Source organism: Cottoperca gobio, chromosome 9, assembly GCF_900634415.1.
Source record: "Cottoperca gobio chromosome 9, fCotGob3.1, whole genome shotgun sequence".
NCBI lineage: Eukaryota > Metazoa > Chordata > Actinopteri > Perciformes > Bovichtidae > Cottoperca > Cottoperca gobio.
Genome location: NC_041363.1, coordinates 21,421,657 through 21,439,124, shown reverse-complemented (window position 1 = coordinate 21,439,124; position 17,468 = coordinate 21,421,657). Strand labels below are relative to the sequence as shown.

The window sequence follows — 17,468 nt, the reverse complement described above, 5'->3', positions numbered from 1 at the left end:
TACTGAATGCTGGTATACTCGACCTTTCTCTGTCTATTTTCTCAGCTTTTTAAGTGCATATAACTATTTTTATCTCAAGATGATTCAATGAAGATGATGATATTAATGACTGTGGCACTATGAGGATGTTGACGGTGACGATGATGATGTGATAAAGAATATCTTGCATGCTTTTCTATGGGGCTCTGTGTTGTCAGTGCAGAATGGCTGCCTTTTGTACTTAGCTGAGAGAAAACGAGGAGCGCTTGTTAACCATCGGCACCAAGAGTGACTAAGTGACACTTAGCTGCATGTCACTTTGAGGATCAGCACTTGAGTCCAACGGACAGATTTAGAGGCAGTTCAGAGAGCGAATGAGCTCCAGCAGGGGGCGCAGTCACACAACGTAAAGCTCAAACACACACAGATAGACGGCACATTGATGCTTCTAATGTAACTGCACGATAAAATGACTTTGTGACAAATATAACAGACAATCTGGTCAGAGACAGCAGCAGTTTATCACTGTAGAATAAGAAAGAGCTTCCATTATAATTATTTAGAAGGGCTGCACGATTATGACCATAACGACCACCCTGATTACAGTCTGACATCCTGATGCTGATACATCATTGTTTTACTCAGTCATTTTGGGGAACAAAATCGTCCTCCTTTATTCTCCCTTATATCAGAAACATGTGCATTCATAACTAGATGAAATGTACCAACACATGATGAATCATGATTCTGTATGAATGATCAAAGCTGACGTCATGATAGGAAATGATTAATTGTGCAGCCCTACATATAAACTACAATAAGTGTCCTTCTCTGCTGCCTTCCTGTCAGCTGTTTAGTCAGATGAGGCATTACTGAGATCAGCTGGAGCCACTGTGTTCACTCTGAACCTCGGCCATCTTCTTTCTCCAGCCAGTGACTAAGTTGCACTGACAACACTGAGTTGGCTTCTCTTCGTAGGGTGTCTTTCACTCGTTCTCCCATTCCCTCTGTTTCCAACCTGATGCAATCATTTCTCTGCAGTTGGCTCTTTCTACTTTGTCTCTTTTTGTCACTTTGGCTTTTCTTCTGTAGACTAATATTAATCCTCTAGTTCTGACTCTTTGGATTATTGCTCTGTTCTCTTACGTGCTACACGTGTTTCTATAACTTCAGGAACATGTGTTAAGCTGTTATCAATAAAAGGATCATTTCAATAGAAAAGTGAATCTCTTCCTGTGTGCAAACACATCAAATTGCAGCTCAGCTTTGATTTGTATTGACAGAAATGAACTCATTAATGTGTTGACGCGACCAGGTAGGAAACATCCGAGTCTTTGAATCCAACGTAACGTGAATCCACAGTGTAAATCCTGCAGTTCATCCAACACACACTCATGTGCTGATGGGAAGTTTCACATCTAATGGACAGTTAACATCAACACACAGAAACAAACAGCACATGTTGAAGAATGATGAAATGAATGCTGCTGTGCGATCATAAAGATACAGATTAATGTGAGTGATCAAGGTGAAGGTGACCACTGCGACCTTTAACATTCAACATCCACAATTTAAAGACGAGGTCAGGGCTTTGCACTCAACATTTTAATACATATTATTAGAAATGACACTTCTTGTTACATTGTTTAATGAACTGCCAGCTGTACTTACTAATACATATCGCTGCCGATTTAAAACATCAATCCTTTAAATCATTCATCAGGTAACAAATCCAAACATTTGCTCAAATTTGACGGTTTTGATGTTTTTATTTGGCATTTTTCACATTTTAAAGATATTTTGATTAAAACAATCAACACATTATTTGATAACAGAAATAATATTTAGTCGCAGCCCAAATGCACACAATCTTAAAGTCAATATTTGATGTTTGATTTTCTTGCCATTCTGGGCTCCTCTAATATGGATTAAACATTGAAGAACAATATAAACTTCATCAGGTTATTCCTGTAGAATCTTCTACAGTCAAAGAAGCACAAATAAAGAAGATTTATTTATTGTTATGGATAAACTGAAATAATATATAGAATATGTCGACAGTCACACACGCTCAACAAATCACAGGTGAATTATTACACTAACATTCACTGTTCTTACATTGTGCACAGTAAGACCTGACGTTTTATCAAAACACTGGAGAAACAATATGACTGTATTAAGATACAAAAGGTTGTTTCTCATGTCTGGGAAAATAACATTTGTAGATATAAGTACAATAAGATGAACACATGGAATCTACTCGTCCCAGTTCTTGCAGCACATTTACACCACCAACACATAATTCTGCCGACATTTATGCTTTAGTTTCTCATTCTGTGCTGTGGAAATATATTGTATATTATACAACAATCAAGGAACGTGATCCATCATGTGACCTGCTGAAAGAGATCACATCTCATTCTTTCTTTAACCTGCATCTCTACATTTTCTTCATGTACTTTACAATTACACCATTCTCATCTATAAACATTTAACTGGAATTATCTGTAACTGACAAAAAACCACCTCCAGCATAACAATCCTAATAAATCACTGAGACGTCACCACCCTCCCTGAACGTCACAGAGAAATCTCAGTGGGACACATTTTGATATCAGCAGTTTTAGCTTCACCAGCTTTTCCAATACCTGAACCATGGGAAGAGTTTCTCAGTGAAAGTGTCTCTGTGAGTGCAGATGTGAGTCATGTCTTCAGGGTCGGAGAAGGAAACCTCCCCCCTGTCATAGTCCAGCTGGACTCTGATCCTCTGGAGATTCTTCTTCACTCTGACAGTCTTACCATCACTATTAGTGTATTTCCCACTGCGATGTACTAAACACCAGATTCCATATTTTGGTGAAGCTTAGTCTCTTCCCTTCCTGTCAACTGACTCTTTAACCAAACCTACATTACCAGACAGGATGATCTCCCACCTCCACCTCCCAGCTGTGTTTCCCTGAGCTGAAGCCCTCAGAGCCCAGAACATCAGTATACTTAGTGAATCTCTCTGGATTATCAGGAAGCTGCTGGTATGTGTCTCCACAGTCTCACACTGGTCAGATCATCAGACAGATAGAGCCAGTGGGCTGCAGTGTTTGGGTCCAGAAGGACAGGACTGAAGTGGACCTTCTCCTTCATCTTCTCCCAGACTCTGAAGGACAGGTTGCCCAGGTGTTTGGCCACATCTATCAGCGCTCCTGAGAGCAGCTGTGGATCTGACAGTGAGCACTGGACTCTGGCTCTGGTCTGAGTGGCTTTATAACTGCTGAGGAATGGCACCTTGTGTTTCTGCAGGTCTTCTTCAACAGCAGAGATACTGTGTGACAGAGAGGAGATCTGCTCCTGAATCATCTTCATCTCTCTGATGATAGTCTTCCCCTTCTGCTCCTCTTCCTCCCTCAGAGCTGCCAGTCTGGACTCCTCTTCCTCTTTCAGGAACTGGTGGAGCTTGTTGAACTCTGCTCTGATCTTCCTCTCTGTGGACAACAGCTGCTTCTTGGACTCTTGAATCACTTCGTTGTATGTTTCCTCCACTTGTTTGTGTTTGTCCCTCTTGTCCTGCAGAGACTCTAAGTCACATGTCAGCTGGTCCTTCAGCTCACTGACTGCTTGTTCTACAGGAACCACCGTGTGACTCTGGTGGAGAGAAAACTCACAGACAGGACACACAGCTCTATCTTCATCCTTACAGAACAATCGAGGCTCTTCTTGATGTTTACTACACAACACCTCCACCTTCTTCTCTCCTTTCTCCGTCTCAGATGATCCAACTTTCAGCCTCTCAGCAAAGCAGTCAGCCAGTTCCTTCAGTGCAAAGTTCACTAATATATCTTTTGAGGTCTTTCTTTTACAAATGGGACAGTTTCTGTTCTTACTTTGTTCCCAGAAGTTCTGCAGGCAGCTGGAACAGAAGCTGTGGTTGCAGCTCAGAGACACAGGATCTCTGAAAGTCTCTGAACACACATGGCAGTTCAGGAAACTTTCAACAAGAGAGGTTTTCTCAGCCATCTGTCTCGGTCCCTGTTGTCTTTTGAAAGCAAGACTCAACAAGTTACTGTCCTTTCTCTTCACTCCAGACGTGTGTTTTCCAGCAGAGATCTCACACCCTGTCCTGGCGTCTCAGCTCTGTTCAACAATATCAAAATCTTCTTTTGTTTCCATGTATCTCTGTCACAGGGTGAACTATCAACAGCAGGAAATGCTGCTCTGTCATTTATTCACCAGCAGATGGTGACGTCAGGATGTCTTTCAGAGGGAAATGTTGAACTTTTCCTTCAGTTGGGGACAATTACTTTGTACAGGTATCTGTTGGAAGACAAACACAAGAGGTTCAATCATTTAAAAAGCAGATCTTAAAGTTATTTCTTTTGGTTATTTGATAGAAGAGTCAAAGAGAGATGAGAGGGGGGGCAGGGGACGACATGCAGCAAAGGGCCACGGGTCGGATTGGAACATTGACCGCAGCGGTCAGGACTCAGTCTTAGTACAGAGGACGCTCCAGTAAAAAAGATGAAGTTATATTTCATTGTTCACTAAATAAAGAGTTGGAAATGCTCATAAAGGCACAAACAAGGAGAGGTTTGTGTCTTTGACTGAACATTTCAACAGGCTGAGTGACATGAAACCAGTTTGACAGTTTTATTCTTCAGCCAGTGCAACAGGAAACATGTTCTGCTAACACGCCTGTTTGACGGTGTTCATATATCCAGTTGGACTAAAGAAATAGCACTCTCTTAATGTGCACTTATAGGAACAAAGCTGTTGTTCACTTTTCATTTCTTTTAAAACAAACTGACTTCATTATAATTGTTTCTACATTTTGTCAGAGTAAATGTACAAATAACAATCCTGATATCGAGTCGACATCAAGTCTCTCAGCACGAGAGTATTTTCACTCACTCACCCTCTACTGACTCTAAGGATCACACTACATGAGTTTATCTCATCATGCATTTGTTGGAATTATCTTTTAAAGATTAACACCTGCAAAATAAAGAAATGATCAACAACACAAACATGTTCTGTCAATGTCTTAAAGATATTTAGAGTTTATAAACATGACAGTGAAAGGTGTCGGACAGAGACGGTATTGTTGAGGAGCTATAAAGATAAGAAAGTAGAAAGTCTTCATCCTCAAAATGTTCAAATAAAACAGATTTCTTATTGTCATAACTTGTGTTTTCAGCCTCTAAAGTAAAACCTAGAAGGACACAACACAGCTCTCCTGGAAATACTTTTATATCTCTTTCTTTAGTGTTCTTGTAGCAGTCACTCTTCCTGGAGTGCACACAAAACATCCAGATAACAGTTGACACAATATCTAGACACAGAAGCAGAACATCGTAAGAAAGCGTGTAGTTCAGGCACACGACTTGTTAAATAGCAACACTTCCCACAGACCTTCCAGTCTTACAGCGTGGTAAGGATCTGGAACAGAGGGATGAGAAGTGAAAACATCACAGTCTTTGACTTTGTTGATTTTGTGCAGCTTCTCCATCCTGACAGCACGTCTCTCAGAACCATCAGGAAATATAGTTCAAAGTGTGACGTGCCTCTGTTTGGTCATTTCAAACTGTTCTGCTCTGAAACGTCACAGCTTCAGTCTGTTCAGATAAAATACCTCTAAACGACTGTGTGAACTTTGACCAACAACAGTCAGTGTCAGGCTCGTCACTCACACAACAATTCAAAGTTTAGCTTCCTGTTCTGAGACAGAAGCTGCACCGCCTGTTTATCTACTTTACACCTTTCCTCTGTACAACATGAGTTATAGTTATTGACTCCAGACGACTTTCAACTTTATTAACTATAAAGTGTAAAGAGATAAGCGTTAAAGCTTGATCCCTTCAGACTGCAGGTATTCAAACATGTGCAGAAGCCCACACTGATGTTTTCCTGATGTATCTCTGCAGAAGAACACAAGAGTTGTTGAGGTACATGTACATATGGGAGTGGATTCCCTTCAGACCAGAGTTCTGCAGGAAACATGTTTGTCTCATTAACACTCATTTTAGGTTGAAGGTCTCAACAGTTGTGTGCTGGAATAAACTGAACTCATTCATTAAACCTTTATCCTGCCTGACATCTTCATGTTCATTTCAATTCAACTCTGTTGATGTGATTAAAAAACATAAAGTTATATTTAGGACTCACCGACTTACAGTCTCTCCACTTCTCCACTTGATTCACTCCAGACGTGTGTTTTCCAGCAGAGATCTCACACCCTGTCCTGGCGTCTCAGCTCTGTTCAACAATATCAAAATCTTCTTTTGTTTCCATGTATCTCTGTCACAGGGTGAACTATCAACAGCAGGAAATGCTGCTCTGTCATTTATTTACTACAAACGGTAAAATAAGTTTAAAAAACAAAAGCTGATCTTTCCGGTTTATTCATTAAATAAGAAATGAAAATGCTCATGAAATGCTACAAACACGGAGAGGAGTGTTGTATTCTAGTCTAACGAGGACTGAACATTTCAACAGGCTGACTGACAATAAACAAGTTTGACAACATTTTTACTTTTCAGCCACAGTAACATGACTTCCCCTAAACTTGTATCCTGCCTGACGTCTTCATGATCCTTTCAATCAAATCTGTTGAAGTGATTAAAAAACATAAAGTTATTGTTGAGGCTTCCAAGAGTTTCCTAATGCTAATGTTGGGCTTCTTTTAGGAAGATTTTCCTTGTGCGGTGCGAGGGTCTAAGGCAGGGGTGTCCAAACTACGGCCCGTGGGCCAACTGCGGCCCGTGATCCATTTTTAATTTAATTAACTTGCACTTGAATGTTTTGCAATTCTTAGTTCTAACACAGAAACACAGTTTTGACAATAGCTGATTGATAAGCCCTTCATCATGATCTAACACCAGGTAAAAATATCTCCAACCTCTCCTTCATATCCAAAACCCTTGAAAGAGTCGTTGCTGCTCAACTTCAGTTCCACCTCGACACAAACAACCTCCATGAACCTTTTCAATCTGGTTTCCACCCCAACCACAGTACTGAAACAGCCCTCGTTAAACTCACCAACGACCTCCTCCGTGCAGCGGACTCTGGACTACTCACCATCCTCATCCTCCTTGACCTCACCGCTGCCTTTGACACCATCTCCCACCTGACACTCATCCAGCACCTGGTTGACATTGAAATCTTTGTTGTAGCACTTTCATGGTTTTCATCATATCTCTCTGACAGACAACAATATGTGCAACTGAGCAACCACAGGTCCAGGTGTTCTACTGTTTCACGAGGTGTCCCCTAGGGGTCAGTACTGGGTCCGCTTTTGTTCATCATCTACTTCCTTCTTCTTGGCACAATCTTCCGCCACCTCAGCTGATGTGACTGTAGTCTGTTATTTATAGAGAGGAAACTAGAAGTCACACTAACACTCTGCTCTCTGCTGGATGATTCATGAACAGCAGCTCAAACAGACAAACAGGTCCAACCATCCATGGAAAAGGTCCAGTAAACATCAAAACCCTACAGTACCCTAAAACAGTACCTTTAAATTTGAACGACATGAATTATGTCACGATAAGAATGCTGCAGCTCCGTCGTGAGACTCCACTCTAACTTCAGCTTATTTCAAAGATGGAGAATCAGAATCAGGGCTCCCCAGGACAGAGCTGGCCTTCTTAACCAGTCTGTTCAGTCTCTTCCTGTCAGCAGCTGAGATGCTGCTGCCCCAGCACACCACTCCATAACAAATGGCTGATGCCACCACAGAGTCAAAGAAGGTCAGACCTCAGTCTCCTCAGCATATAAAGCTGCTCTGTCCCTTCTTAAACAGAGCAGCAGAGTTATCTGACCAGTCCAGTTTATTGTTCAGGTGAACACTCTTTTACAATCTCAATGTCCGTTCCCAGGTTTGTTCACTGGTGTTGGGGGAGAATGATGGCGCCTCCTGATATCCACTCCCTGTATAGCTCCCTGGTCTTCCCTGCGTTGAGCAGGAGGTGGTTCCTCTGGCACCAGAGGGCAAAGTTCTGTGTCAGCTCTCTGCACTTCTGTCATCCCCATCAGAGATGAGGCCGACAATAGCAGAGTCATCAGAAAACTTCTGCAGGTGACACTTTGCTGTGTTGTGGGTGAATTCTGCAGTGTAGAGGGTGAAGAGAAACGACGCCAGAACCGTTCCTTGGGGGCCCCCGTGCTGCAGACAATCATGTCCGAGTGACACTCCCAGGTCCTCATGTACTATGGACGGTTGGTGAGGTAGTCCAGGATCTGAGGTGATGATCCACCCCGAGCGCTCCAGCTTGTCCCCCAGCAGCCTGGGTTGAGTGGTGTTGAAGGCACTGGAGAAATCAAAGAATGATTCCCACAGTGCCCCCAGCCTTCTCCAGGTGAGAGAGAGATCTCTGCATCACGTAGATGACAGCGTCATCCACCCCGATCTCACTACACGCCATTTGTCCAACGTCACATTGGTCCTGACGTCCACTATGATGAGTTCGTTCAGGCGGCAGATATTTGGTTGATGAGAACTGACTTTTTCTTTGAGTTCTTTGTCCCACCACAGTGTAAACCCGCCAAGCTGCTTCCTCAACACCTGAAGGACTTTGTCTTGAGCTCTGCAGAGCATAGAATCATTATCATGAGCCTGGAGACATTACGTTACGTTACAGTTTATTTAGCTGACACTTTTGTCCAAAGCAACTTACAATAAGTGCAAACAATGATGAGAATATAACTTCAAACAGCAAGAATCTTGCAAGTACATCATGTGACGGCCTCAGAGGTGGCCTTGTCCTGTCCTTCCCATGTTGTGTGCTTAACCTGTGTTTCAGGAGGTTGATTGGTGGAGCTGAGACCTCGTCATCTCCTCATCACTGATTCAGCATACCTGAGCAGGCTGGGCTCAGGCTATAAAGAGACCTGCAAGATCTTCTCTGTCTCTTCCCTCTGGCCTGCTGCCTGCTATTTGTATTGTATTGTATTGTATTGTATTGTATTGTATTGTATTGTATTGTATTGTATTGTATTGTATTGTGCTTGTGCTTTGTGGATCATTTACTTAAATTAATCCATATAGAAAAATTATTTGATTGTGTGTGTGTGAGTTGTCTAATATTGAGTAGAAGAGTGTTAGCATTTAGCTATTAGGTAAAGTCTCTGGCTTGCCTTTTAGAGGAGGAGAGTATTAGATTTGGGAGGCCTCAGTCTTTAATTTTGGCTGTTGGTTGTGATTAAGAGCAGTTTATCTGTCTAGGCATAGGTTGGTGAATGTTTTCCTGAGCTGCTATTGGGGAGTTGAGGGCTGGTAAATAATTTGGAACCCTTATTCCTGTTAGGCATAAGCAAAGTGACACACTGGCTGTCTCTATTGATCTCTTTTTTATTTTTGTTTGTTATTTTTGTGCAGTAAGTGGTTAGAGCACTTCTAGGACTGTCCAGGTGACTTTCAGCATGCTGGAAGTTAACCGGGTTGCTGGTTTTTGTGCTTAATCCATCCCGCCACAATCCTGCATGAGGACTAGGGTTGAGTGAGTCAGTTAGTATTGGTTAAATAGGTAGCCAGAGGGATTGGGTTCCATCGTTAAAACAGCCATTAACCCTGTTGCATTAGTGTTGGAGGACTTGGTGTTTGTAGTTATGGCTACTGTGGCTAACTTTGTTCAGTCTCCGTCTGAGGAACTGTTGGATAGTTGTACAAAAGTGCAACTTTTGAAGCTTGTTGAGCATTATGATGATGTTGGAGAAAAATGGTTAAAGGAAATTAAAGGGTCATTGAGGGATACTTTAACGGAAATCGGTATTTTGCCAGCTACACTAGAGTCCAAGTGACAATGTTGGTGAGTCTGTGGGTTCTCCTACAATAGCTTTAACGTTCGCGCAACAAAAATAACTATTGCTGTTGCAGATAGAGAGGGATAAATTGGAAAAGGAACGACAGTCTTTGGAAAAGGGAAGATTGGAGTTAGAGCAGTACCGGTTAGACCAGGGGTCGGGAACCTATGGCTCTTTCGATAACGCAATATGGCTCGCAGACAATTTTGAGCTGACATTTAACATGATTAACAGGTAATAAATAATTATATTGTGTCATTTTAAAGTAAAACATTTAGCGGCGGATTTGTTTTTAGTTCTCCCCTCTCCTTTCCTCCGCTCTGTCTCTGGCTGCAGGTGAAGGTGTGTTCACACGTGTGTGCGTAGGGGGCGGAGCCCCGCCCGTCGCGAAACCGAGCAGAGGCGAAACTGCACAAAGCAAGCAGTAGACCGGGGGGGTCAAACTCAATCACAGAGGGCCAACATTAATAAGTGGAGAAGATGTGGCACCACAGAGACATTGCAAAGATCAGGACGAGCCTCCAAAGTTGATGAGAGGACGAGGAGAAGACTTATCAGGGAGGCGACCAAGAGGCCAACGGCAACATTGAAGGAACTAAAGGAATTTCTGGCAGGTACTGGTCCCTCCTTGCATGTGACCACCATCTCCCGTATTCTGCACATGTCTGGGCGATGGGGTAGGGTGGCAACACGGAAACCCTTTCTTACAAAAAGAAATATCAAAGCCTGTTTGAGTCACCCCCGAACCATGTGGGAAGATGTGTTGTGGTCTGACGGGACAAAGGTTGAACTATGTTAAGATATGTTTCAATACAGCTCATCATCCAAGGAACACCAAACGCCTGTGAAGCGTGGTGGTGGGAGCATCATGCTCTGGGCTGCTTGAATGAATAGCTCCAAATATCAAGATATTCTGGCACAAAACCTGCTGTCAGAAAGATGAAGATGAAGATGAAGAGGAAGAGGAAGAGGAATATCTCGTCCCAACATGACAATGACCCAAAGCACACATCCAAGTGGACCAAGGCGTGGCTTCAGAAAAGGAAAATCAAAGTCTTGGAATGTCCCAGTCAGAGCCCGGACCTCCATCCCATCGAAAACATGTGCAATGACCTAAAGAGAGCTGTACACAGGAGATCCCCTCGCTATGTGAAGGAACTTCTACTTTTCTGCAAAGAAGATCAAATTCCAAAGTGTCGATGTGCAAAGTGAATAGAGACTTCTTCACAAAGACTTGCTGCTGTAATAAATGCACAAAGTGCTTCACAAAGTGTTCGTTGGGTGAGGTGTGCAGACTTACGCAATCAGGGTGTTGTAGTTTTTAAAAACGTCTTCTTCCTAATAATTAACTATTTGTTTTTTTAACTGTATTTGTGTTTGTTTGGTGGAACAAGTCAAACATTTACTACGTTGTTATTATTTCTGTCTTTACGTTTGCAAAAGCCTGCAATTTTATAAGGTGTGTAAACGTTTTATATCCACTGTAGCCTTCATCAGGGTGGCATGAGGCTGTTCTAGCTTCTTTATATACAGTCTGTATATAACAGATATATATACGGTTTGGCTGTCCATACATACAAATAAAAAGAGGTTTAATTATTAATGTGTTGAGATTAAATAAAGTTTCTTTAGTAAAAGCTGGTTTTATTATCATCTTTCATTGTTTGTATGTTTTGTAATTTGTCACATGAATATTTGACGTAAAGAAAGGAAACAACCTCAGAGATAACATTTTAATAAAACTGCTGATTATTTAATAAATAATCATGTGAAGCAGCATGATGTACATTTTATAAAGATTTAGTTCATTTAGAAATGAAACATATTAAAGTAAATTGTACAGAAAGTATTTCCTTTATGTTGATCTAAAACTGGACATTGTCATTTATCATTCATGTTATTGACCATGTAAACACTACAAACAATGTTATATAGGCTACAGGTTGCAGAAGCACTGTAAGAATTAAGACTGAACTCAAATAAAAGTATATTAAATGACTTGTTCCCTCAGAGTAAAACAACAAATCCAAATCTGAACTCATTCATAAAAAGAGCCAAAACTCTCCAAACTAAAAGTGATGACTGATTCTACTATACAAGGTTGTTTGACTAAACACTAGATGTTGATAACCAGGATAATTAACAGCTTTGACTTGTTAACTTTGTTTCCTGATGATGTGATAAAGTTTCAGCATCTTGTATCCACATTGTCTTTAAGAGGTGGCATGACATACACACTAAATCTATTTCTGAAACGCCAACAAAGCAGAGAATTCACAAAACAACGTCAAATATTCTGAAGACATCCATTAAAGAGAAAACAGAAAGTCAAGAGCAGGAGTTCCCATCTTTAGAGATTTTAGATAAACAAACTATAACTACATCCTTCATGGCTCAAGATTAAAACAATGTGTTTACAGTAAGTTACATGAAGACAATAAACACATGAAACCATGTTGCATAAATCATTTCAGACGGAGACAATTCATAACAACAAATCAATTCTGCTGAAAAACAAAGAACAAAAACAATCAATGCATTTGAATACACTGAGACTCTGAGTGTAAAGTGTCAAACTCTGACAGTAAAACATGAGCAAATGTAAAATAACTCATCTGAAGATTCAGAAATGTAACAAACTAAAACTGACGTCTGAAGACAAAAGTTAAAGAATCACAAGTGAACACAAAGTATTTGGTTTAGTGGAGACAATAAATGTTACATTGTGGTGATTAAACACAACATGCTGCTAACCAGGCTCGTCTGTAAACCTGCAGGAAGGTTGAAGAGCAGATGATGTAATGCAGTTTGAGGATTAACATCATATTTGTCTGGATTTTCTGTTGTTTGTCTTGATTATTACAATGAGATCTAGACAGACAGTGAAGTCAGACTGAAGTCTTAACGAACACTTACATTCCTGAACGTCACAGAGAAATCTCAGTGGGACACATTTTGATATCAGCAGTTTTAGCTTCACCAGCTTTTCCAATACTGAACAATGGGAAGAGTTTCTCAGTGAAAGTGTCTCTGTGAGTGTAGATGTGAGTCATGTCTTCAGGGTTGTGGAAGGAAACCTCCCCCCTGTCATAGTCCAGCTGGACTCTGATCCTCTGGAGATTCTTCTTCACTCTGACAGTCTCACCAACACCATTAGTGTATTTCCCACTGCGATGTGATAAACACCAGATTCCATATTTTGGTGAAGCTTGTATCTCTCCCTTCCTGTCAACTGACTCTTTAACCAAACCTACAACCAGACAGGATGATCTCCCACCTCCACCTCCCAGCTGTGTTTCCCTGAGCTGAAGCCCTCAGAGCCCAGAACATCAGCATACTTAGTGCATCTCTCTGGATTATCAGGAAGCTGCTGGTTTGTGTCTCCACATCTCACACTGGTCAGATCATCAGACAGATAGAGACAGCAGGCTGCAGTGTTTGGGTCCAGAAGGACAGGACTGAAGTGGACCTTCTCCTTCATCTTCTCCCAGACTCTGAAGGACAGGTTGCCCAGGTGTTTGGCCACATCTATCAGCGCTCCTGAGAGCAGCTGTGGATCTGACAGTGAGCACTGGACTCTGGCTCTGGTCTGAGTGGCTTTATAACTGCTGAGGAATGGCACCTTGTGTTTCTGCAGGTCTTCTTCAACAGCAGAGATACTGTGTGACAGAGAGGAGATCTGCTCCTGAATCATCTTCATCTCTCTGCTGATAGTCTTCCCTCTTCTGCTCCTCTTCCTCCCTCAGAGCTGCCAGTCTGGACTCCTCTTCCTCTTTCAGGAACTGGTGGAGCTTGTTGAACTCTGCTCTGATCTTCCTCTCTGTGGACAACAGCTGCTTCTTGGACTCTTGAATCACTTCGTTGTATGTTTCCTCCACTTGTTTGTGTTTGTCCCTCTTGTCCTGCAGAGACTCTAAGTCACATGTCAGCTGGTCCTTCAGCTCACTGACTGCTTGTTCTACAGGAACCACCGTGTGACTCTGGTGGAGAGAAAACTCACAGACAGGACACACAGCTCTATCTTCATCCTTACAGAACAATCGAGGCTCTTCTGGATGTTTACTACACAACACCTCCACCTTCTTCTCTCCTTTCTCCGTCTCAGATGATCCAACTTTCAGCCTCTCAGCAAAGCAGTCAGCCAGTTCCTTCAGTGCAAAGTCCACAAGTAATGTATCTTTTGAGGTCTTTCTTTTACAAATGGGACAGTTTCTGTTCTTACTTTGTTCCCAGAAGTTCTGCAGGCAGCTGGAACAGAAGCTGTGGTTGCAGCTCAGAGACACAGGATCTCTGAAAGTCTCTGAACACACGTGGCAGTTCAGGAAACTTTCAACAAGAGCGGTTTTCTCAGCCATCTGTCTCGGTCCCTGTTGTCTTTTGAAAGCAAGACTCAACAAGTTACTGTCCTTTCTCTTCACTCCAGACGTGTGTTTTCCAGCAGAGATCTCACACCCTGTCCTGGCGTCTCAGCTCTGTTCAACAATATCAAAATCTTCTTTTGTTTCCATGTATCTCTGTCACAGGGTGAACTATCAACAGCAGGAAATGCTGCTCTGTCATTTATTCACCAGCAGATGGTGACGTCAGGATGTCTTTCAGAGGGAAATGTTGAACTCAGTTGGGGACAATTACTTTGTACAGGTATCTGTTGGAAGACAAACACAAGAGGTACAATCATTTAAAAAGCAGATCTTAAAGTTATTTCTTTTGGTTATTTGATAGAAGAGTCAAAGAGAGATGAGAGGGGGGGCAGGGGACGACATGCAGCAAAGGGCCACGGGTCGGATTGGAACATTGACCGCAGCGGTCAGGACTCAGTCTTAGTACAGAGGACGCTCCAGTAAAAAAGATGAAGTTATATTTCATTGTTCACTAAATAAAGAGTTGGAAATGCTCATAAAGGCACAAACAAGGAGAGGTTTGTGTCTTTGACTGAACATTTCAACAGGCTGAGTGACATGAAACCAGTTTGACAGTTTTATTCTTCAGCCAGTGCAACAGGAAACATGTTCTGCTAACACGCCTGTTTGACGGTGTTCATATATCCAGTTGGACTAAAGAAATAGCACTCTCTTAATGTGCACTTATAGGAACAAAGCTGTTGTTCACTTTTCATTTCTTTTAAAACAAACTGACTTCATTATAATTGTTTCTACATTTTGTCAGAGTAAATGTACAAATAACAATCCTGATATCGAGTCGACATCAAGTCTCTCAGCACGAGAGTATTTTCACTCACTCACCCTCTACTGACTCTAAGGATCACACTACATGAGTTTATCTCATCATGCATTTGTTGGAATTATCTTTTAAAGATTAACACCTGCAAAATAAAGAAATGATCAACAACACAAACATGTTCTGTCAATGTCTTAAAGATATTTAGAGTTTATAAACATGACAGTGAAAGGTGTCGGACAGAGACGGTATTGTTGAGGAGCTATAAAGATAAGAAAGTAGAAAGTCTTCATCCTCAAAATGTTCAAATAAAACAGATTTCTTATTGTCATAACTTGTGTTTTCAGCCTCTAAAGTAAAACCTAGAAGGACACAACACAGCTCTCCTGGAAATACTTTTATATCTCTTTCTTTAGTGTTCTTGTAGCAGTCACTCTTCCTGGAGTGCACACAAAACATCCAGATAACAGTTGACACAATATCTAGACACAGAAGCAGAACATCGTAAGAAAGCGTGTAGTTCAGGCACACGACTTGTTAAATAGCAACACTTCCCACAGACCTTCCAGTCTTACAGCGTGGTAAGGATCTGGAACAGAGGGATGAGAAGTGAAAACATCACAGTCTTTGACTTTGTTGATTTTGTGCAGCTTCTCCATCCTGACAGCACGTCTCTCAGAACCATCAGGAAATATAGTTCAAAGTGTGACGTGCCTCTGTTTGGTCATTTCAAACTGTTCTGCTCTGAAACGTCACAGCTTCAGTCTGTTCAGATAAAATACCTCTAAACGACTGTGTGAACTTTGACCAACAACAGTCAGTGTCAGGCTCGTCACTCACACAACAATTCAAAGTTTAGCTTCCTGTTCTGAGACAGAAGCTGCACCGCCTGTTTATCTACTTTACACCTTTCCTCTGTACAACATGAGTTATAGTTATTGACTCCAGACGACTTTCAACTTTATTAACTATAAAGTGTAAAGAGATAAGCGTTAAAGCTTGATCCCTTCAGACTGCAGGTATTCAAACCTGTGCAGAAGCCCACACTGATGTTTTCCTGATGTATCTCTGCAGAAGAACACAAGAGTTGTTGAGGTACATGTACATATGGGAGTGGATTCCCTTCAGACCAGAGTTCTGCAGGAAACATGTTTGTCTCATTAAACCTCATTTTAGGTTGAAGGTCTCAAAAGTTGTGTGCTGGAATAAACTGAACTCATTCATTAAACCTTTATCCTGCCTGACATCTTCATGTTCATTTCAATTCAACTCTGTTGATGTGATTAAAAAACATAAAGTTATATTTAGGACTCACCGACTTACAGTCTCTCCACTTCTCCACTTGATTCACTCCAGACGTGTGTTTTCCAGCAGAGATCTCACACCCTGTCCTGGCGTCTCAGCTCTGTTCAACAATATCAAAATCTTCTTTTGTTTCCATGTATCTCTGTCACAGGGTGAACTATCAACAGCAGGAAATGCTGCTCTGTCATTTATTTACTACAAACGGTAAAATAAGTTTAAAAAACAAAAGCTGATCTTTCCGGTTTATTCATTAAATAAGAAATGAAAATGCTCATGAAATGCTACAAACACGGAGAGGAGTGTTGTATTCTAGTCTAACGAGGACTGAACATTTCAACAGGCTGACTGACAATAAACAAGTTTGACAACATTTTTACTTTTCAGCCACAGTAACATGACTTCCCCTAAACTTTTATCCTGCCTGACGTCTTCATGATCCTTTCAATCAAATCTGTTGAAGTGATTAAAAAACATAAAGTTATTGTTGAGGCTTCCAAGAGTTTCCTAATGCTAATGTTGGGCTTCTTTTAGGAAGATTTTCCTTGTGCGGTGCGAGGGTCTAAGGCAGGGGTGTCCAAACTACGGCCCGTGGGCCAACTGCGGCCCGTGATCCATTTTTAATTGGCCCGCAGCAAATTCTAAAAGTATAATGGAATATGGCCCAGATAGAAACTTGCACTTGAATGTTTTGCACTTCTTAGTTCTAACACAGAAACACAGTTTTGACTTGTCAGCTAACTTAAAACATCAAGTGTCAGATAAAGCTTGTGCTTTAGATGTTTACTGATTGCATGTGATGAGAGCACGGATGCGACAAACACCGCACAGCTGTTTTTGCGGGGAGTTGACGACAACTTTTGCGTTACGGAAGAGCTGCTTGGTCTTACGAGTCTAAAGGACACAACATAATTCGAGCACGAGGACTTTACCACAGATAATTTAAAGCTTTCCTGTCTGATGTCGATGCTGAATACGGGGACGTACTCCACAGTTCTGATGTGCGCTGGCTGAGTCGCGGCTCCGTGCTGCAGTGGTTTTATTCCCTGAGATCAGAAACCGACCTGTTTTTGAAAAAGAAGGACCGACCTCTTCATGAGATGAGTGACCCTCCATGTTTGGCAGACCTGGTATTTTTAGTTGATCTTACTGGTCATCTCAACACTGAACAAGAGCCTACTGCGCAACCTCTCTGATAACAAGGGGAAATATGTGTCTGT

The 17,468-nt window shown here is 41.6% G+C and overlaps 2 pseudogenes; both read right to left on the bottom strand.

Moving 5' to 3' along the window:
• Positions 1–1,870: 1,870 nt before the first annotated feature.
• Positions 1,871–6,520, bottom strand: LOC115013323 (nuclear factor 7, brain-like; annotated as a pseudogene).
• A 5,020-nt stretch (positions 6,521–11,540) lies between these two features.
• LOC115013322 (nuclear factor 7, brain-like) lies at positions 11,541–16,897 on the bottom strand (annotated as a pseudogene).
• Positions 16,898–17,468: the final 571 nt, after the last annotated feature.